Source organism: Bos grunniens, chromosome 4 (assembly GCF_055505025.1).
Source record: "Bos grunniens cultivar Pamir isolate PY7600 chromosome 4, Bosgru_T2T1.0, whole genome shotgun sequence".
NCBI lineage: Eukaryota > Metazoa > Chordata > Mammalia > Artiodactyla > Bovidae > Bos > Bos grunniens.
Window position 1 is genome coordinate 28,969,605 of NC_141168.1, and position 22,331 is coordinate 28,991,935.

The following is a 22,331-nucleotide window of genomic DNA, read 5'->3' on the forward strand; positions in this document are numbered from 1 at the left end:
AGACCATTATTTCAAGTCATACCTGAAACACGAACAGGTCAACCCTCTTGATTGAAAGAATTGATTTTCTAACAGGTAAAATAACAGTCTATCAATTCGGTCAGCCCCCCAGTGGTCAGTCACTTTAATCAAAGTCAAAATGATTTTTTGCAGGGATGGGAAAGCAAACTTGTAAGTTCTGCATCATTGCTTTCCCCTGTCAATTCAGGAAAAGCTATGTGGCTCAAAACTCAGCCTGGCAGATTTAAACAAGGAAGAAGGCAAATGAAAGATAGGCTTTAGACATTTAAGCTGTGATGGTGACTTGTGTTATGTAATATTTTCTAATGATTTTCATAAGTAATTTATTCCATTGATATAGATACGAATATACTGGAAATACTGAAATATCAGAACAGGTGATTTTTAACTGCTTTCCCTGGATAAGCAATGGATGTATCCTTTATTTCTGCTATACAGAAGGCAGCTTAAAAATATATGGAAAACGCTCTCATGACCAATGCTTGATGCTTTAGAATAACTGGGAACAGAGGTTGTTTTTAAAGTGGCCCTAGAATTTTTGAATTTTGTTTTTGTAACTACTAAATGATTTAAAATTAACAAATGTAAACTAAATCAAGAAGCAATGTTTTTACAAGCAAAAACACAGTTTAGTGAATGTTTTACTTTTAGTAGTTAATCTGAACAAACACTGAGAGATCAGATTTCAACATAAAATGTAAATATTCTTAAATAATTTAGAGAACAGTGCATGCTTTTCACAAATGCATCACGGATAATTTAGTACCTACGTCTTGAGGTGTGAGGAAGAATTTTAATAGTGCGATATTTATAAAGATGAATGTGCTTTAAAATGTGGACAGTTGAAATTTCAGCCCATATTTCTTTTTCTTCTACCACTTTTTTTTTTTCAATCCAAGTTTTTCTGAGATTTTCTAGAAGAATGCTTCTTTGAGTCGGTCGGAGGCAAGATGGTGCAGGATGGGAGTTACATTCTAATGGTGAATACATCTCATAAACATTCGTAGGTGCTATGAAGAAAAGAAAGCAGAAAAAAGGAACTTAGAATGATTGTGTAAAACATCATAGTTTTACATAGTCTGGTCAGACAAGACCTCACTGCAACAGTGGTGCTGGAGAGGATATCTGAGTGATTTAAGAGGATATCTGAGTGATATAAAGGGTCCATATATGAGAAGATGTTAGGGGAGAGAATTTCAGGAGACAGCATTGGAAATGTCCTGAGAGATGGAGATTTAGTATGTTTCTGAGGCAGGAATATAATGGAGTGGTCAGGAAATGAGTTCCACATGGTAAGGAAAGGCCAGATTATGTGGAACCCTGTGAGTCATGACTCTTGACTCTTAAATTCCGTAGAGTCAATCGATGGTTACTATATATGGAATCTAAAAAAAAAAAGAAATAGTACAGATTAACCTATTTTCAGGACAGGAATAGCGATGCAGACATAGAGAATGGATATGCAGACACGGGGCAGGGGGAAGGGAAGGGTGGGATGAACTGGGAGAGTGGCACTAACATGTATACTTGACCATGTGCAAAACAGATTGCTAGTGGGAACCTGCTGCACAGCGTGGGAAGCTCAGCCTGAGGCTCTGTGATGGCCTAGGCGAGAGAATGGGGAGGGGAGGTTGAGGTGGAGGGCATATATATGTATACATATAGCTGATTCACTTTGTTGTACAGCAGAAACTAACATACATCATAAAGCAATTATATTCCAATAAAGAAAGGAATTATGTGAATTAGGTTCAAAAAAGTATCAATGGATGGATACCAATTACAGTTTTCAAAGGGGAATAATACAATCTAATCTCTGTTTTTAAAAGCTCAATTTGACTATTCAATGGAGAATGGAATATAGAGAGGTAAGAATGAAAACAGGGAGACCAGTTAGGAAGCACTGCAGTTGTCCACGTGAAAAATGATGTAGTTTGGGCAAATGTGATAGCACTGGAAGTGACAATAAATGTTGGATTTATGAAGACAAAGCCCACAGAATTTGCTGATGAGATGAATCGGGATTGAGGGAAGTTCAGATCAGTTCAGTCGCTCAGTCGTGTCCGACTCTTTGCAATTGAGGGAAGGGATAGTTAAAATTATATACTGATCAAAATTATGAATAACAAATGGTTTCACTTTGGTCCTGGTGCTGGTAACTAAGATGGACGTAACTGGGGGAGGTTCAGAACTTGCAGAAGACACAAAGAGTTTTTCTTTGGCCATTAGTATAAGAGTCTATTAGACCACCTAGTGGAGATTTGAGTAGGAAGCAGCAGGACACCAAGAATTGTGAGCTTAGGGCATGGATGGAAGCCTGGAAGTAGAATACAAAGATTCGAATGTGGAATATGAGGACCTTATAATATCTGTGTGATTTGGGAATATTTATCCTATTGGTAATTATATAGTATCATGGAACTAGATGAGATTATCTAGGAAGAAGTAAGTATAGAAGGAAAGAGAGCCAAGGCCTGAGCTCTTGAGAATGCTAACATCTAGAACAGGTGGAGCCAGCAATGGAAACAGAAAAAAACACTGAAGAATTGAAAGGAAAACCAGTAAAGCATCCTTTCCTGGAAGCCAAATGAACCAAGTGTTTCAAGAACAAAGCTATTATCCATAAAGTTAACACTTTTGAGAGGTTGAGTAATCTGGAGACAGATGTAGCAAAATAGAGGCTGTTATTGACCTTGATTTGAACAGCTCTGTGGCAGAGGTGGAGGCTGAGCTTGATTGGAGTTGATTAAAGAGAGAATGGGAGTAAGTAGAGATACTCTTTCCCAATTGAGAAGCAAAGAAATGGGCAGAAGCTGGAGGTCAAATAGGGTCAAGGGAGTTTAGTTTGTTTGTTTGCTTTTCAAGATTAGAGACTTTTTATAAGTGGTTTACAGGCTGATGGAAATGACCCAGTTGAGAGAGGGGAAAATGAAGAGGGAGCAGAAGAGGTGGGTAGACTTTCAGTAACATTTATCAAGAGGGGAGAAGGAATGGAATCCAGGGCACTGGTTTAAATGGACCAAGGAGAGGTCCTCCATTGTATGGGGAAGAAAGACCAAGTGTATGGGTCATGTGAAATAAGGCTGGAAGATTCAGTGATAAGAAAATGAGGATCTTTTCTTCTGATTCCTTTGCATTTTTCAGTGAACTAGAAATCAAGGTCATCAGCCCAGAGTGAGAGGCAGAGGGAGAGTACTGAGGGCTTGAGATGAGAAGAAAAGTACATAAAATAAATTTTTGGTAGAGTAGGAAATGAACTTACAATAAAAGCACAGAAGGATGCTGAATGGTGATGAGGTGTTTCTTGAGATTTATGGTCATCATTTATTTTTATAAAAGGAATGGTTTTCTTAAAATTGTTCCTTAAAAGTTTAAATGAGATCAGGTAACTCAAGTGTGTGTTTTTTTTCCCCAGCCACTTTCAGGTCCTGGGGTGCAAGTGGGGAGTAGGTAGGGTTTGGTGTTGGCTAAATGAGCACAGTGGAGAAAGAAAACAAGGCATATTCAAGTTACTAAAAATAATGCCTGGCATAGTGGAAGAGAGGTTCCCAGTGAGCCAGTTGCTAAAATTCTAAGTGAAATGCCAAGAGAGGAAATGGGAAAGTAGTAGATAATTCTAAGAGACTCATTGCAAACAGAATTGTTCTTGGCAAAGTCACTTAGAGCTGCTACTTACAAATATCAGATGTTTGGAGATATGTCTGGTCAAGACAGTTCACAGCCTGGCCTTAGGGGTTTGAAACAATATCATCACCATAACTGTCAATTAGCTTACAATTTTATTTTTTATTTTTAGTACTTCCACCATGCAAAGCCACGCATTATCTGAAACAAAGAGACAGCACAGCCTATGTCTTCGGGGAATTGACATTCTACCAGAGATCTAGTAGAAAAGATAATTGGATGTAGAAAATGATCCAGAATGGTTTTGTTGAGGAAGAGTATGTTTTAATGGGAAAGCAACAGGCACACTAAATTATTTCTGTGTTCTCCTAGAGTGGAATGTAAATATTTAGGGAACACACACCTCTTTTAATCAGTAGCACAGTTGGGTCTCTATATGTACAGAGTTCTCTTTCAGATACTCTAAATTAGAGACAAATATCAGGCAAAATCACTGAGTAAAATTCTAATATATCAGATATAAGCAGATGTTCCAAAGAATTCACATACATGATTTGTGATCAATACAAAATGGATGATTATTTTTTCTTTCTTTCTCTTCTTCCTCCTCTTTTTTCCTATTCTTTTTTTTTGTGGGGGGGGGGTCAGATCAGATCAGATCAGTCACTCAGTCGTGTCTGACTCTTTGTGACCCCATGAATTGCAGCACGCTGGGCCTCCCTGTCCATCACCAACTCCCGGAGTTCACTCAGACTCATGTCCATCGAGTCAGTGATGCCATCCAGCCATCTCATCCTCTGCTGTCCCCTTCTCCTCTTGCCCCCAATCCCTCCCAACATCAGAGTCTTTTCCAATGAGTCAGCTCTTCGAATCAGGTAGCCAAAGTACTGGAGTTTCAGCTTCAGCGTCATTCCTTCCAAAGAAATCCCAGGGCTGATCTCCTTCAGAATGGGCTGGTTAGATCTCCTTGCAGTCCAAGGGACTCTCAAGAGTCTTCTCCAACACCACAGTTCAAAAGCATCGATTCTTCGGTGCTCAGCCTTCTTCACAGTCCAACTCTCACATCCATACATGACCACAGGAAAAACCATAGCCTTGACTAGATGAATCTTTGTTAGCAAAGTAATGTCTCTGCTTTTGAATATGCTATCTAGGTTGGTCATAACTTTCCTTCCAAGGAGTAAGCGTCTTTTAATTTCATGGCTGCAGTCACCATCTGCAGTGATTTTGGAGCCCCCCAAAATAAAGTCTGACACTGTTTCCACTGTTTCCCCATCTATTTCCAATGAAGTGATGGGATCAAATGCCATGATCTTCGTTTTCTGAATGTTGAGCTTTAAGCCAACTATTTCACTCTCCACTTTCACTTTCATCAAGAGGCTTTTTAGTTCCTCTTCACTTTCTGCCATAAGGGTGGTGTCATCTACACATCTGAGGTTATTGATATTGCTCCCGGCAATCTTGATTCCAGTTTGTGTTTCTTCCAGTCCAGCGTTTCTCATGATGTACTCTGCATATAAGTTAAATAAACAGGGTGACAATATACAGCCTTGATGTACTCCTTTTCCTATTTGGAACCAGTCTGTTGTTCCATGTCGAGTTCTAACTGTTGCTTCCTGACCTGCATACAGATTTCTCAAGAGGCAGATCAGGTGGTCTGGTATTCCCATCTCTTTCAGAATTTTCCACAGTTTATTGTGATCCACACAGTTAAAGGCTTTGGCATAGTCCATAAAGCAGAAATAGATGTTTTTCTGGAACTCTCTTGCTTTTTCCATGATCCAGCAGATGTTGGCAATTTGATCTCTGGTTCCTCTGCCTTTTCTAAAACCACTTGAACATCAGGAAGTTCACGGTTCACATATTGCTGGAACCTGGCTTGGAGAATTTTGAGCATTACTTTACTAGCGTGTGAGATGAGTGCAATTGTGCGGTAGTTAGAGCATTCTTTGGCATTACCTTTCTTTGGGATTGGAATGAAAACTGACTGTTTCCAGTCCTGTGGCCACTGCTGAGTTTTCCAAATTTGCTTGCATATTGAGTGCAGCACTTTCACAGCATCATCTTTCAGGATTTGGAATAGCTCAATTGGAATTCTATCACCTCCACTAGCTTTGTTCGTAGTGATGCTTTCTAAGGCTCACTTGACTTCACATTCCAGGATGTCTGACTCTAGGTCAGTGATCACACCATCGTGATTATCTGGGTCGTGAAGGTCTTTTTTGTACAGTTCTTCTGTGTATTCTTGCCATCTCTTCTTAATATCTTCTGCTTCTGTCCATTTCTGTCCTTTATCGAGCCCATCTTTGCATGAAATGTTCCTTTGGTATCTCTGATTTTCTTGAAGAGATCTCTAGTCTTTCCCATTCTGTTGTTTTCCTCTATTTGTTTGCATTGATCACTAAAGAAGGCTTTCTTATCTCTTCTTACTATTCTTTGGAACTCTGCATTCAGATGCTTATATCTTTCCTTTTCTCCTTTGCTTTTCGCTTCTCTTCTTTTCACAGCTATTTGTCAGGCCTCCCCAGACAGCCATTTTACTTTTTTGTATTTCTTTTCCATGGGGATGGTCTTGATCCCTGTCTCCTGTACAGTGTCACGAACCTCATTCCATAGCTCATCAGGCACTCTATCTATCAGATCTAGGCCCTTAAATCTATTTCTCACTTCCACTGTATAATCATAAGGGATTTGATTTAGGTCATACCTGAATGGTCTAGTGGTTTTCCCTACTTTCTTCAATTTCAGTCTGAATTTGGCAATAAGGAGTTCATGGTCTGAGCCACAGTCAGCTCCTGGTCTTGTTTTGCTGACTGTATAGAGCTTCTCCATCTTTGGCTGCAAAGAATATAATCAATCTGATTTCGGTGTTGACCATCTGGTGATGTCCATGTGTAGAGTCTTCTCTTGTGTTGTTGGAAGAGGGTGTTTGTTATGACCAGTGCATTTTCTTGGCAAAACTCTATCAGCCTTTGCCCTGCTTCATTGTGTATTCCAAGGCCAAATTTGCCTGTTACTCCAGGTGTTTCTTAAAAGTGATAAAATAGTACCTTGCAAATCCATAGTCTTTTCCTCCCTCCGTCCCTTCTTCCTTCCTTCCTCCCGTCCTTCCTTTCATAATGTTTTGCTTTTGTTAAAGTAGTATATGTTCATTATAAATATAAGAACAATAGAGAAAGTGCGAAGAAAAATGTGATTGCCCACCTCAAATTCTACTCCCAGAAATAGTCATTATAATTTTGATGGTTATAATCCTAAAAAAAATCTATGTGTGAAGGTAGAATAATAGATAGCAAGAACTGATAACTAAGTTATTTTTCTTTACCCTTGAAGTTGGGGGAAAATTTGTAGCCAAAGGTCTTTCTTGCAGGTGATCATTGCTTATCAATTTTTTCTTGGAATTGACATTGTGTGCTTTCAATATACAGATTAATTCTTTTCCCCTTAATTATCAGAGAAGTTTAGTTGCACCATATCTTTGGATATTTTTCTGTTGCATGTATGTACCTTTTCTACCTTCTATATATGTTATTTTTCTTATAATTGTGTTAGGTTTTATATTTTTTCTCTGCATTCATTTGATTTTCTCAAATGTTTCCCTTAGTCAGTAATTTAATTTTTAACTTTATCTACTAGGTTCTTTGATCTTACTAATGTGTTTGTTATATTATTAATTTAATTATTTTAAAATGACCATCAATTTGTTTCCAAACTTATGCAGTCCTTTTCTGAGTTGTTTAATTGAATTCATATTCAAATAATTTATTTTTTAGATTAAAGCACTCACAACAAATTTAAAAATTTTAAAAGGGCCACTAATAAAAAGAGATGCTGTTATCACAGTTGCAGTTGTTGATTGGATTCACCTGGTTGGAATACTTTTTCTTAACAGGGAAAGTGGCTATAAAGTCTTTAACAGGAATAACTGAGAATGGGATGTCACACTGGACAGAGGAGCCTGGTGGGCTACAGTCCATGTGGCTGCAGATAGTCAGACACGACTAAGTAACTAGCAAGCATACACACATATATTAAAAAAAATCTATAAACAATTGCATTCAGATGCGACTACATATTGTTCTGGGGTTAACTGTCAGTTTGACTCATTAAGGAGTTCAGTAAGTTCAGTCACTCAGTCGTGTCCAACTCTGACCCCATGGACTGCAGCATGCCAGGCTTCCCTATCCATCACCCACTCTCAGAGCTTGCTCAAACTCATGTCCATCAAGTCAGTGAATCCTTAACCATGAGAGGCTAGGAGGGTCTCTGGTGAGTTGTGACTGATCTTCTCCTATTGTCATCCTAGTTATTTTCTGGAGATACGTGTATATATATGAATGTACTTATATGAATTTATATATATATATAAATTCATATATATATATATGAATTGATGTGTGTGCATATGTATATGACAAAGGACTTGTATCCATAACTCATTATCTTCTGCATTGCATGTTGACCCATGTGGGTTCATGTTGCATTGGTCATTTTTAAGAGCAAAACCAGACATAGTCATGAAATCTGTCTATCTTTGTTCAAAGTTTAGACTTTGAAATATTGCTTCTTCATCAATTCTGTTTTGGTAGTTTAGTTATCTGTTCTGTTTGACACTACACGGTTACACCTAATATGGGCTCCTTCCAAGCTTTGCAACACTCTTCCAATGCATAGGGTGCAAAATTTCTTGGCACAGATTATCTTCCCTTTCTTCCACTGTGTAGAAAAGGTTTTATTGACTTCTTTCTGTGAGTGAGAAAGGACTAATTCCCCATCTGGATGCCACCTGTAAGAGTTCACACTTTTTCTCAGAAGAAATTTAATCTGTAACAGCAAGCTCTTTCATATTCTTTTAAGCAGTCCATGTTGCCATTCTCTAAGTGTTAAGTATAAAGATTCTTTATAGGTTGTTTTCCTAGGACTATGTTATTTATAGAATCCATGAGATTTCTATTTAAGATTTGTTTAACAGAAGCAAGGTCAGAAATCATATATCTATTACTCCACACAAAAATAATCTTGTTATGTCTTCATGAGAGACATATTTGAAGAAAATATATAGTGACTAAATTGACTTTGATTATATATTTTAATTAGTATCTAGCCTGTCAACTGACTCCAACCTAGTTGGAAAAATAAAAATTTAAGTGTCTCTGGCAAAGCTATGAAATAGGGAACCCGTGAGAGTGGTGTTTCTCAGACTGTGTTTGAAGGCTATCTACACTAGAATCATTAGGGAGATGTTAAAATGCAAATCCTTGGACTCTGGTTTCAGGCCCATCATAGACTTCTGAAGATTTGGTTAAGATCCAGAAGTGTTTGAGAACCATGATATTAATATTAGAATTAGAAATTGACAGTATCATCATCATTGAAAATGAACTTTATTAAGAAATTTAGGGAACAGGATGAATTTTTATCTGTGCAAAAAAAAATATAAACCACCAGTTTTGTTTTAAAATAATTTCTGGTCTATCTTGAAGGTGAGGAATTGAGAATCAGTGGATGGTCCTGGGTAGGTAAGCAATGGAAGTGACAAAAAAGCACAAAACTCAAACCATTCACAGATAAAATAGTTTACTAAAGAATATACCTTCTGGAGAGCTGGCCTTAACAAAGGTTTCCTGAGTCCTATCTCAAGTACCCACTGCCAGAGCAGCTATCTTCTTCCAGGAGGAAAATGCCTCATAGTCTGGCTCCTGGCTCTTGAGCTGTTGACCTGGAATATGTTCACTGCTGGTGGAAAAGAATGTGGATCTTTCTCAGCTGGGCATAAGGGAGAGCTTGCCCTTGATTTTGCTAGTGACTCAGGATTTTGTTTAATCTCAAACTGAACTTCAGTTCAGTTTTAGTCGCTCAGTCGTGTCTGACTCTTTGCAACCCCATGGACTGAAGCCTACTAGGCTCCTCTGTCTATGGGATTTTCCATTGCCTTCTCCGATTCTGAGTATAAAGCTCAATGAGTTTCGGCATCACCAATTCAATGGTCATAAATTTGAGCAAACTCTTGAAGATAGTAAAGGACAGGGAAACCTGGTATGTTGCAGAGTCCATGGGGTTGCAAAGAGTCTGACACGACTTAGTGATGAACAACATATATCTGTGTGATCACCATCATGGTCAAGATACAGGACGATCCCATGACCCAGAAAAGTTCTCTTATTGCCACCTTGCAGTCACCCCTCTCTCTCACTAGCCACAATCCTGGGCAAACACTGAACTATTTTCTGTCATTTTAAAATAGTTTGCTTGTACTGAAATTCAATGGATTTCAATGAAATTCAATGGATTATAAATGGAATAATATAGTATGTATGTCTTCTTTTGCTCAGCAAAATGTTTTTGAAATTAATCTGTGTCATTGCATGTAACAATAGTAAAATGGTCTATATATTTTAATGTTAAGTAGTAGTCCATTTAATGCGTGTTTCACAAGTTGTTTATCCATTTACTTATTGATGGATAGTTGGTTTGGTTTCCAGTTTTTCGGCTATAAGAGTAAATCTGCCATGGATATTCTTCTAGAGTAGGCATATGGTTTAATCATTCTTTGGATTGTTGGGTCATATGACAGATGTGTGTTGAACTTTATAGCAACCTGCCAAATTGCTTTACAAAGTAATTATACCACTTTATTGTCCCAACAGCATTGCATGAGACTTGATCCAGTTTTTAAATTTTTAGCCATTCTGATGGGTTTGCAATGGTATGTTAATGTGGTTTAAATGTGCACTTTTCTTTTGACTCATGTAGTTATGCATTTTTTGATGTACTTAGTTGCCATTTGTATATCTTCTTTTATAAAGTGTTCAAACCTTTTGATAATTTTATATGATAGGTTTTTGTTGTCTTATTAAGTTCTAGATACAAGTCCTTTGTCAGATACACATGCACACACATCAATTCATATATATGAATCTATAAATGCGTAAATTCATATATGCACATTCATATATATATACACATATATACACACATGTGAAAGTATTTGTACATTTACATACATATGCTTTATACACACGTATGTGTGTACATGTATACATGTGTGTATATACACACATATATACATGGCTTCCCAGGCTCAGTGGTAAAGAATCCACTTTCCAAGCAGGAGACTCGAGTTTAATTCCTGGGTTGGGAAGATCTCCTGGAAAAGGAAATGGCAACCCACTCCAGTATCCTTGCCTGGGAAATCCCAAGGACAGAGGAGTCTGGTGGGCTGCTGTCCATGGAGTCACAGAGTTGGACACACCTTAGTGACTAAACAGTAGTGGCACATATAGATACATATACGTGTAACACTTCATCCTGGTCCCTCCCATTTTCGTGCTTAGCTTTTTATTTTCTTAATGGGGTTTCTCAAGATTCGATTTTAATTTTGGTGAAATTCATTTGCTTAATTCTGGATTTTTGCAAAGTTTTCTCCTTTAGGAAGATTTATAGTTTTGGTGTTTATATTTCTGTCTATGATCCATTTTGAGTTAATTTGATGTATAATCTGAGGAAAGCTCAAAGTTCACTTACTCATGTGCACATCCGGATGTTCTTCACCATTCACTGGAAAGACTCCTCTCAGTACTGAATTACCTTGGCATCTTGTCAAAAATTAATTGATTGTATGTGAATCTACTTCTAGATACTCAGTTCTCCTCCATTGATCTATATATCTATATAGATCATATTGGAGCTACATATCTAATACTACACTATCTTGATTATTGTAGCCTTAGTGTGAGTCTTCGGATCAGGTAGTATTAGTTCTTCAACTTAATCTTTTCAAAGTGATTTTGGCTATTCTAGGTCCTTTATATAGTCATGTATATTTTACAATCAACTTGTTTTCTACAAAAACAAAACAAAACAAAACAAAACTTCCTAGGATTTTCTTTTGTAAATATTTTTTTTTATTGTGGTAAAATATATAAAACATAATGTTTGCTATTTTAACCATTTTAAGGTATACAATTCAATGACATCAATTACATTCACAATGTTATTCAACTATTACCACTATTTCTGAAATTTTTCATGACCCCAAACAGAAAGTCTGTACCCATTAAGGGTCAATACTCAATACTTCCCAGCCCTTGGTGATCTCTAATCTGCTTTCTGCCTCTATGAATTTGCCTGTTCTAGGCATCACACATAAATGGAATTATATATTATGTGTTGTTTTGTGACTGACTTATTTCACTTAATGTTTTCAGGATTCATTCATATTGTAGCATGTATCAAATTTCATTCCAATTTATGGCTGAATAATATTCCATTATGTAAATGTGCCACATTTTGTTTATCTATTCATCTGTGGATGGGACACTTGAGTTGTTTCTAACTTTTGGCTATTGTCAATGATGCTGCAGTGAACACTGACATAAACGTATCTGTTTTAGCAGTTGTTTTCAATTATTTTAGGTATATATCTAGGAGTGGAATTGCTGAGCTATATTGGAGAAGGAAATGGCAACCCACTCCAGTATTCTTGCCTGGAAAATCCCATGGATGGAGGAAGCTGGTAGGCAACAGTCCATAGCGTCTCAAAGGGTTGGACACGACTGAGTGACTTCACTTTCTTTCTTACGGGCCTGCTGGGATTTTAATTGAGATTGTGCTGAATTTGTAGAACAATTTTGAGTGAATTGATAAACAACGTTGAGCCAACTGACCCGTGAACATGGTAATATCTCTGTCATAGCATGGGCTGCCATAATGAAATACCATAGACTGGATGCCTTAAAAAACAGAATTTTTTTTTCTTACAGTTCTGTGGGCTGGGAAGACCAACATCAAGTTAGCAAAGTAGTTTTTATGCTGAGGCTTCTTTAGCTTGACTTAAAGGCAGCTGCCATTTTGCTGTATGCTTGTATGACCCTCTTGTGTTGTGTATATATAGAGAGAAATAAGCCCTCTCATGTTTTCCCTTCTATAAGGGCTCTAATTTCATCATAAGAGCTTCAGCCTCATTGTTTCACCTAAACCCAGTTACCTCCCAAAGCTCCCATTACCAAATACCATTACATTGGAAATTGGGGCTCCAACATATGAATTTAAGTGGGAGGTATACAATTTAGTCTTCAGCAACTTCCTTACTTAAGACTTATTTAATTTTTCTCAGTATATTTTATAATTTTAAGTATCCTACTTGGGTACACATTTTGTTAAATTTTCGTATTTCATAGTTTTTTGATGCTATCATAAATGTATTTTTGTTTCATTTCCAATTCTCTCTTTGTATATAGAAATACAAGTAATGATTCTTTTGGTGTTGATCTTGTATGCTACAACCTTGCTTAGCTCTAGTGGCTTTTTTTTTTTTTAAGATTTTCTATACACCCAGTACTCAATCAGATAGACTGTAAGTAAAGATAGTTTTACTTTTTCTTTTCCTATCTTTGTGCCTGGTATTTTCTCCCTCCCACATTCACTTTCTTGATTGTGCTGGCTAGGGCGTCCCATGTCAGGTAGAGTGGCACTGATGTGGGTAGACATTCTTGCCTTGTGCCCAGTCATAGGGAGAGGATATGCAATCTTTTACCATTAAATGTGATATTAGCTGCAGGACATTTTATTTCCATTTTAATATTTGTAACTAATATGATCAGTTTCTTGGCTACACAGGCTTTTTCCTTACCCAGAGTCTGTAGTCAGTGATTATGCTAGCTTCAGGCCCTTTAATTCTGTTTCAATTAAAGCAGTTCTTATTTGTCCATGTTATATATGAGCTGCTGCATAATATTTTATTTCCCTGGTTCCACGGCTAAAAATAATTTAAAAATTACTGGCATAATGTCATGCTATTGACTTTTATTGGAGTTCAAAGCAGCTAGTGAACCTCATTGATGAAAATACTGAATATTATGAAACTCAATTTTCCTTGAAAAAAGACCCATAAGATAAATGCCTAATGCAATTTAGTACCAAGGCCACACTTGGAATCAGTATATAAAAGTATTACAGCTTTGCTCTATAAAGTTGTGAGAAATTGCTTAATCAACTATGTTTCCATTTTCTTCTTAGTCTCATGGAAGCTCAGAGCTGAATGTTGTGCATAATCCCATCAATGATGATTTTATATTTGCATCTACTTTTCTAGTACCATGGTATGTTTTGATTTATTTCCATCTTGATCTATTTATGTCTTTTGTTGTAGGTCAATTCAAATCCTATTAGAAAGGATTTAGAAGTATAAATAATTATCTCTTTTTGAATTAATAAAAAAGCTATTTCATGAAAGGATCTACCTTTAAATATTTAATTGGAATAATATCTACCTTTAAGAATCTTAATGGAAAGCTATAAATGGAAAATCTCTAGGCTTAGGAACACTGTCTTTTATTAACCTTGCAAGATAAAGCTTCCAAAGAGAAGCATTTGGAATGATGATCTTGTTGAGGTGAAGCTGAAATGCTTATGACTAAAACAAGGGGAAATAAAACCCAGAGACCTGCTGTTTTCTTTAGTGATCCAAAAGAAATGGTTGAATATTCTGAAAATATCCTACTAAATGAAATGGTAAAGATTCACAATGACTTGGGTCTGGGTGAGATGGTAAAAGCAAGTTGAGAGTTACCGTGAGCCATTCCAGTCTATCCTTAGGCTTGAGGAAGCGGTTTGTTTTTCTATGACAATAACTAGAACAAAAAATTTAAATTATAGTAATTATGGTACCACCTAATGCAATTATACAAGTGTATTTATACATTTTAATGCTAATTGTAGATGTCTTGATCTAAAAGAGATATAGAGTGAAAATTATTTTACAAAAAGTTGAATTCTCTACCACCCTAAATGTTTAATTTTTATATGCAATTTTTTGGAAGGAGAAAAGACACAGCATTTACTTTAAAAATATTTGTATGTGTTTATATTTTAGTATTAGTATATATATCTCTTCAATGTTTGAGAGTAATATTAGAGTTCTGCTAATTACATGGGTTATTTCATATTTCTCAAAATAATTAACAACAATCCTCTAATGGCAGTTATACTTGTGTCCATTATACAGATGAGAAACTTAGCTTAGAGATGTTCAGTAATTTGCCCAAAGTCAGATAGTTAGTAAAAGGCAGAATTGGGATTTAAACCATAACTGTCTTAATTGATGACTCAGTTGAAAGGCATTTGACATTAACAGTGGCTTACACAAATAAAAATCTTTTCCTCATATCAAGTTTCCTGAAAGAAGCAGATTGCTTACATTGGTTTGCTTGCATAGTTCAATAATGCTATGTTATCTTTGCTTTAACTGTTCCCAACAAGCTGGCCTTTCATTTTCACTTTTTTTTTTTAGCTTCATGGTTGCAATGTGCACAATGCAGGTTTAGGCATCATATGTCATGATAGGAAGACCAGGCAAGTGGTAGTGCCAGCTAGAACTGTGCCACATGAGAATCCTTGGCTACAAGAGAAGCAGGAAAAGTAACCGTTAGGGTTCCTAACCACAGAAGGAGGTGGCTAGGGCCCAAGAATGGCTCTTGGGTTTGCCCGATAAATACATCAAAATGTTGACACTGTCAGGTTAGCACTAGTGGAATTTGATTATGATGATGCATAAGTTTTAAAAGTGATGATTAAAAGAGGGAGAGTAAAAGAGAATATTTTGCTTCTTGTAGAATCTGTAATTCAGTTTCCCATCAGAGAGCTTTGGGACACTTTTCTTTGCTAGCTCCTGGTCCTCGGTTTGCAGTACTCTATTTCTTTCTCCAACATGTTTCTGGAGTACTGTCCTGTGTAACTTGTCAGAGATGGCAAGAAAAAGGGATGGGAACCTGGACCCTGCTGTAGCTTAGAGTTTAGTTAAGAGATTATGCAGACATGCATTGTAGTAGAAAGGGTACCAATAGTACGGTGGGGGGTGCACATTTCATATTGTAATATTACCAATATTTTGAAGAATAAGCTTGAATAAGATAAGCTTGAATAATCATGTATTGTTAAAAGAATTTAAGCTGGTTACCAAGAAGCAGAGTTATAATTTATTATTTTGTCAGCTTCTAACAATAATTAGACTACCCTCAAAAGATAACCAAAAGGTAAAAAACCAAAACCCCAAATAAAACAGGATCAGGGATGAAAAGTTAAGAGCATTAAGGAAATCTCACTGAAGTGAATAGCTGTTAGTAAAGTTATACTTTGCCTTGGTTCATGAATCTAGTTAGTTTCAAATCATTTTGCTTTAAGAGCCTCAATATGATCTTTGCATTTAGGAAGGGTTAATATTATAAGGGTAACGGCCAAGTGGCCGTCTTCATGTCTGGTGTCTCTGGAAATTTTTATAAATGGGAAATAATTTCATAGGTTTGAAAGAGGTTATGTGGGGTCATTTATTCAAGCACTAATATACTGATGCCTGGCCCATGCTGGGAAATGAATCCAGCCCCAAAACCATAGAAGTCATGGTTCTTATGCTCAGAAGCTTGTGGTCCAGGGAAGTTGGTCTTCTGATGTCCATTCAGCTCACTCATGTTATGGACCTGCAGCCATCCCTGTCTACATGCTAAAGTCAGTTTGACTATTTCAATGAAACTGACCGATCAAATTAGGCAAAAATGCCAAATGAATAGTTAATCAGAACACTCAAACTACGTGTATAAGCTGACACATACCTACATATGTTCCTGGCATTCAGCAAAAGATGTAGGATTGTGTCCATTGAAATTCTGCTTCATTCCCATGTTTATGAAAACTTATTATCTACTGTTGTTAAATTTGATAAAATATCTGGATATTATTAACCCTATTTAAAAATATGGTTTTATCGGCAGAAAAATGATTCCTGTAAGTACACCGAGTAGAGTGCCTAGCACTAAGGGTACATAACTAACAATTTGATGAGTGAATGTTGCTGGATAAAAGTAAACAGATCACCATGTCTCTGGAGAACTTTCTTTTCGAAGTGTGAGTAGAGATCTTCTAACAAATCCTTAAACTTACAGACATTTTAGAAAAGTTATAGTTTGTGTTGGCTAAGTCTAGTTAAGTTCAAATTATTGTGCCTTAAGAGCTTCTATGGCAATTTTTCCTGGAAATGCTTAAAGTGATACGTGAAAGCCTTCTCCTGGTGTATCTAAATCCTCTGTTGAACTGACAAGTTGTTTTGATGTCCTTTGCATAAAATGACATAACGTCATTTCCTGTGCAGAGCAACGTGCTAGCTGGCAATTGTCTGCTTGCTGTGAGGTTTGGATTGTTTTGTCAGAGGAGCTTCATATACATTCCTTGGCTTTTAGCATCAAATGCTCAGTGCAACTGAGCTGCCACTTTTTCAGATGAGAAACTCCAGTGTTGATAAGTTCAAAGCCTCTCAAATTTTGAAAGCCCTATGCCAAAAAGAAAGTGGACCATCCATTTACCTGTTTTTCTGCAGTATCATTTCCTTCAAATGCCCAGCCTATGTCCACATATTGGCTAATTTTAAAACTGGAGTGTGCCTGTTCCCGTGGGTGAAGAGAAGAAATCTATTTGTTGTTGTCGTTGTTGTTTAGTCTCTAGGTCATGTCCAACTCTTTTGTGACCCCATGGATGGTAGCCTGCGAGGCTCCTCTGTCCATGGGATTTCCCAGGGAAGAATACTGGAGTGGGCTGCCATTTCCTTCTCCAGGTCATCTTCCAGATCCAGGGATTGAACCTGCCTCTCCTGCATTGGCAGGCAGATTCTTTACTACTGAGCCATCTGGCAAGTCCTAATCTGCTATTACAAGTGTCAGAACTTGATAAGGAAGTCATTTAACTCTGGCCGCTGTATGATTTCTAACAATGCCTTATCTGCACAGGTACATATTTGTGATGCAACTATGAAAAGACATTTTCCTTGCTCTGAAAGAACATAGTATTTAATATGCGGAAATCGTGATAGGTGCTGACACAGGAGAAGACACAGAGCTGGATGGTGCAAGAGGGCACCTGAGCCAGTGTGGTGGGGGGTCAGGAAGACCTTGGGTGTCTGTGTAGGAGCAGCCACGAAATGATTTCAGATATGAAAGGAAAAATGTTATTTTTTTCACAAAATTAAAAGCTTTAATATCCTTAGTATTGAAATTATATTCTAACTATGTAAATAATTTTGACGATGGAGAGGCAGCCTAGCAGAGCATTTAAGAGCTCAGATTCTGGAGCCAGATTGCTAGGTTCACATTGTGAATTTTCCTTATATTAGCTCTGTGGACTTGGGCAAGACCCTTAACCTATTTATGCTGCAGTTTCTCTGTTTATAAATGGGGGTCATGATGCTACCTAGCTCACAAGGTTTTTAGAAGGAGTAAATGAATTTACATTCATAAAAGTCTTTGAACATAGCAAGTACTCTATGTGTTTGTTAAGTAAATATTGTCATACAGATACAGAAGTATTTAAGCACACTTATTTGCCAGTGACCTGGAATATGACATGTCTTCTGTACTCTCCAAGTCAATGAAGTTAATTCTGATAGCCTGAAGCTCCTATACAGTGGTATTGAGAAGTGGGTTAAGCATTGATTGACTATGATCTCATCTAGTGAGATTGCTTATGCATATTAATGTATATTATATTATATATACATGTATGGCATCTGATCCCATCACTTCATGGGAAACAGTGGAAACAGTGTCAGACTTTATTTTTTGGGGCTCCAAAATCACTGCAGATGGTGATTGTAGCCATGAAATTAAAAGATGCTTACTCCTTGGAACTTATGACCAACCTAGATAGCATATTCAAAAGCAGAGACATTACTTTGTCAACAAAGGTCTGTCTAGTCAAGGGTATGGTTTTTCCAGTGGTTATTAATGGATGTGAGAGTTGGACTGTGAAGAAAGCTGAGAGCCGAAGAATTGATGCTTTTGAACTGTTAGAGAAGACTCTTGAGAGTCCGTTGGACTGCAAGGAGATCAAACCAGTCCATCCTAAAGGAGATCAGTCCTGAGTGTTCATTGGAAGGACTGATGCTGAAGCTGGAACTCCAATACTTTGGCCACCTCATGTGAAGAGTTGACTCATTGGAAAAGACTCTGATACTGGGAGGGATTGGAGGTAGGAGGAGAAGGGGACAACAGAAGTTGAGATGGCTGGATGGCATCACCGACTCAATGGACATGAGTTTGAGTGAACTCCGGGAGTTGGTGATGGACAGGGAGGCCTGGAGTGCTGTGATTCATGGGTTCGCAAAGAGTCAGACACGACTGAGCGACTGAACTGAACTGAACTGATGTGTATTAATAAGTTTGAATAGTTTTTAGGGAATCTTGAAAAAATGCAAAAATAGCAAATATAAAAGTCTACAGAGTTTCTCAGAATCTAGCACATTTATGATAATAGAAACTAATTATTATAAAAAAGGGAAAAATGTTGGACTTTAGTTACTTTAAGCATCAGTTAACTTGTATTAAAGACATAATACAACTACAAGTATTAATTTAACTACAGTAAAATATGGCAGAAAGATAAGAGAAACTTCCTTTTCCTTGATTGCAAGAGCTAGTTATGATACTAATAAAAGAACTTGAATTTTCTTTCATACGTTTAATCTTCATGAAAGAAGAAATAGATGTTTTTGAAAGGTAGCTATAACATGCTAATAAGGAATCTTTCTTTAGTTCTGCTTCAGTTACTAATAAACTCAAATTGCAGTCTTGTTCTTTCGACAAGTGAAATACATAGAAGATAAATATTTAGTTTGAAATCACAACAAAGTGATCAGTTTGTTCTTTTTATTTTTTATCCTCCTGGGCAGTGGTGAATTTATTAATCACTAGTAGATCCTCTCTTCAAAGGCTGAGCTGATTTTATTTTGCGGATGTTGAACCAAAAGTTGCCTGTAGAATGTCATTCTGTAATTCAAGCTACTGAGCTGGAGCCTATGGAAAAAGACGTAGTGTAGGTTTCATGTGGGTGTAAAGGAAATGGGAAAGGTATACACATTTGGCCAAAATAATGCTGAAATAGTTTGCTTGTGCTTCTTATAACTCCCATTTATGTCAGTGAACTCAGTAAATTATTTCTAAAAAAGCTTTTTTTTTCTTTGTGTGTGCACGCGTGTGTGTGCTGTGTGGAAGGAGTTTGGTAGAAACTTGGGAGGAAGATAATTAGGAAAGTTTTATCTAGATAATGTGAGGAGACATAGGTAGGTACCTAAGTCATAGAAGCCAATGGCACATAAGCCTGAAAAATCCAAAATCGTTTTCAGGGACCAAACAGGTTATTTATAATCCTCCTAAATGAAAAGGTCAGTTTAATAATAGAATTATTCAGTTTCAACATTATCTTTTCTAAGCACTAAGTTCATGAAAAAGAAACTTGATTCTGTAGGTATTAGGGAGCCAAGGTGCATTCCTAGCTAGGGTAATGGCAGGCTATAATTTTTCTTATTCATACAGTATTTACTATTTGTTTTCCCTCTGTCAAACCTTGAGTTGACCATTTTTTTCCCCCTCAGGCTGCTTGGAAAGGTATAGGGAAATAAATATACAGAACAGACAAGATGTGGAAGAAAGAACCCTGGAAGATGGAGACAGCTCCTTCACATGGCAAAGAGGATGAGAAAGGCCATCCTCAGGCAAAAGACCCCATGGTCTTCAAGAGGGCAAAGCCCGGAATGGCTTCAGAGAAGAATTGTAGCTTCAGAGATGGATTCTTGGCATAACAAGTGCTGAGGCTCCCAAACACAGTCTTAATCCCTACCCCAGAGCCAAGCCCCTCTGACTGTGGCAGTTCCAACCCAAATGAACTTGGCTGCTGTGTCAATGTCCCTTGAAATGGTGCTATTTTGGAAGCTGCTGTTAGGGATAAGTAAGGTCAGGGGACATGTGACTGCCAAGCTGCAGCTCTCATCTGTTAGTACCATCACAGAGAGTGGTTGGCTCAGCAGCTGAGAGGTAATCCTGACCAGTGAGTGCAAAGAGATGAACTTGGGGCAGGCATATATTTTCTGGGGGTGGGGGCAGTGGCAAGAGCTGCTCCCAGGGCAGAGAAGACAGAGAGGGGCAATGGCAGACTGTTTTAAGATTAACTATGATTTAGTGTACATGATCAATTGCAAGGGAGAGAAATTGAGATATTAAACCTTTGGGGAAGTTGTTTTAGTCATTCAGGTATAAATAGTGACAGACTCGACTGTATGGCCCCCTGGGAACAGAATAAAGATATTCGTTCAAAAACTAATGACGTGAAACTAAGGCGATCTAATGACAAGGTGAAGAAGCTGGGGGTGGAGGTTTTCCAAGAGGGAATGTTGAGTAGTTTGTTGTACTATATGGAAATAGAAGTAGTGAAGAGTAGCCACATCTAAAAATATGATCATTGAAACTAGAAAGCCTGGAGAACGCTTGTTGATGGAATAAAACATACAGGCAAGATGCTTTTTTTTTTCAAGCTGTGGGTAGACAGTTAAATGAGAAAAAGGCAGAAAAAATAGTAAACAGTACTGTGAAGAATGGTTATTTTGATAATTTTAGATAATTAGTTTGGGATATGTTTGTAATAGTATATTTAATGAAAAAAAGTCTTGATTCATACTGAGAACATACAAGCTCTTTTTCCTCAAGGAAGGGAAAAGTTAAACAAAACTTTGAAATCAGAAGTGTTAAGATAAAAATATAAAAATTGTGGGTAGAAATTCTAAAGAAAAGAAGACTGAAAAAAAACCCAGTAGATTTAAGGAAATCCTAAAACCATCAGTGTTCTCCATCTGAAGACCATCAAGGGAAAACAGACTGATGGCTGTGGTGTTGGGCTCACTTGAATGAAACAAAAAATAGCTTGTTGCCATGAGTCGGAAAGAAAGATACTCTAGCATTAAAATTCATAACTTAGGGACTTCCCTGACTATTTAGTGGTTAAGACTCTGCACTTGCGATGCAGGAGGTTCCCTGGTCAGGGAACTAAGATCCCACATGCAGCATAGCTAAAAAAAATTCATAACTTAAATAATCTTTTCCATTAACTGTTTACCTATTATGGCTGATCTTTCTACTAGAAAGTAAGCTCCATGAGAACAGGTACCATATCTGTTTTCTCCATGATGATATATCCAGCAGCTAGAAAAGACATAGATAAGTATATGTTGAATTAAAAAATGAGTATACAGTTGAACCTTCTGATCTTTAGCAGGCAATAAAGTCTGCCCAACTCCAAGAACAATTCACAATATGGAAAAGCATTCTCTGTGAATATTAAAGTACAACAGAGAGTAAAGTACTTATATATATTTAAAATATTTATTAGAGAAACAGTTGTCATTATACTTATCTCATTTATATTTAAATTTTAGAATGCTCTACTGTGGTTTTCAATTTAGTAGATTCACCTGCTTAGTTATAGCTCATTTGGGCAAATATTAGAATTATTCTGATTTCCTTGAGCTTTCTGTGACTGGGCCAGGGGAGGAGGAAGGAGTTGTTCAGGAGTGTGTTAATTGGCCTTGTGTTCAGAATTCACCCAGTGATGATACATATCAGTATCATGTATTGAACTGTGTGTAGGAGCAGATGTTTGGCATGTTTCAGGCTACTTTTGGGAATCATCTCTATTGAAGAAAGGAAAGTATGCTTCATATCCGTTCATGTTATTTATGAGAGTAAAGAGGGATTTCTCACAAAGGGAGAATGCTGGATGGACTATTATATTTACAAGATAAAGCACGCTATGTGCAAATTAGCAGAGTCAGTCAGTATAGAAGAGGACAAAGAGATATAAATACATTCCCGTGGAAG

The 22,331-nt window shown here is 37.1% G+C and overlaps 1 protein-coding gene and 1 pseudogene across 13 annotated transcripts in view; one reads left to right on the forward strand and one right to left on the reverse strand.

Annotated features, from left to right (window-relative positions):
- The window catches only part of GRM8 (glutamate metabotropic receptor 8), an 868,572-nt gene that overhangs the window by 261,987 nt on the left and 584,254 nt on the right, over window positions 1–22,331 (forward strand). Inside the window, exon 1 of one of the 12 annotated variants that reach the window (XM_086395805.1) lies at window positions 2,623–2,969. The exons of the other annotated variants lie outside the window; for them this stretch is intronic. The gene's annotated coding sequence lies outside the window, so the exon portion shown is untranslated. Of the gene's footprint in view, window positions 1–2,622; window positions 2,970–22,331 lie in introns of those variants that run through there. 12 annotated transcript variants of the gene reach the window in all.
- Window positions 20,062–21,642, reverse strand: LOC147373870 (ATP synthase F(0) complex subunit C2, mitochondrial pseudogene; annotated as a pseudogene). The gene has a single exon (XR_015162199.1). The product of XR_015162199.1 is annotated as an ATP synthase F(0) complex subunit C2, mitochondrial pseudogene (transcript).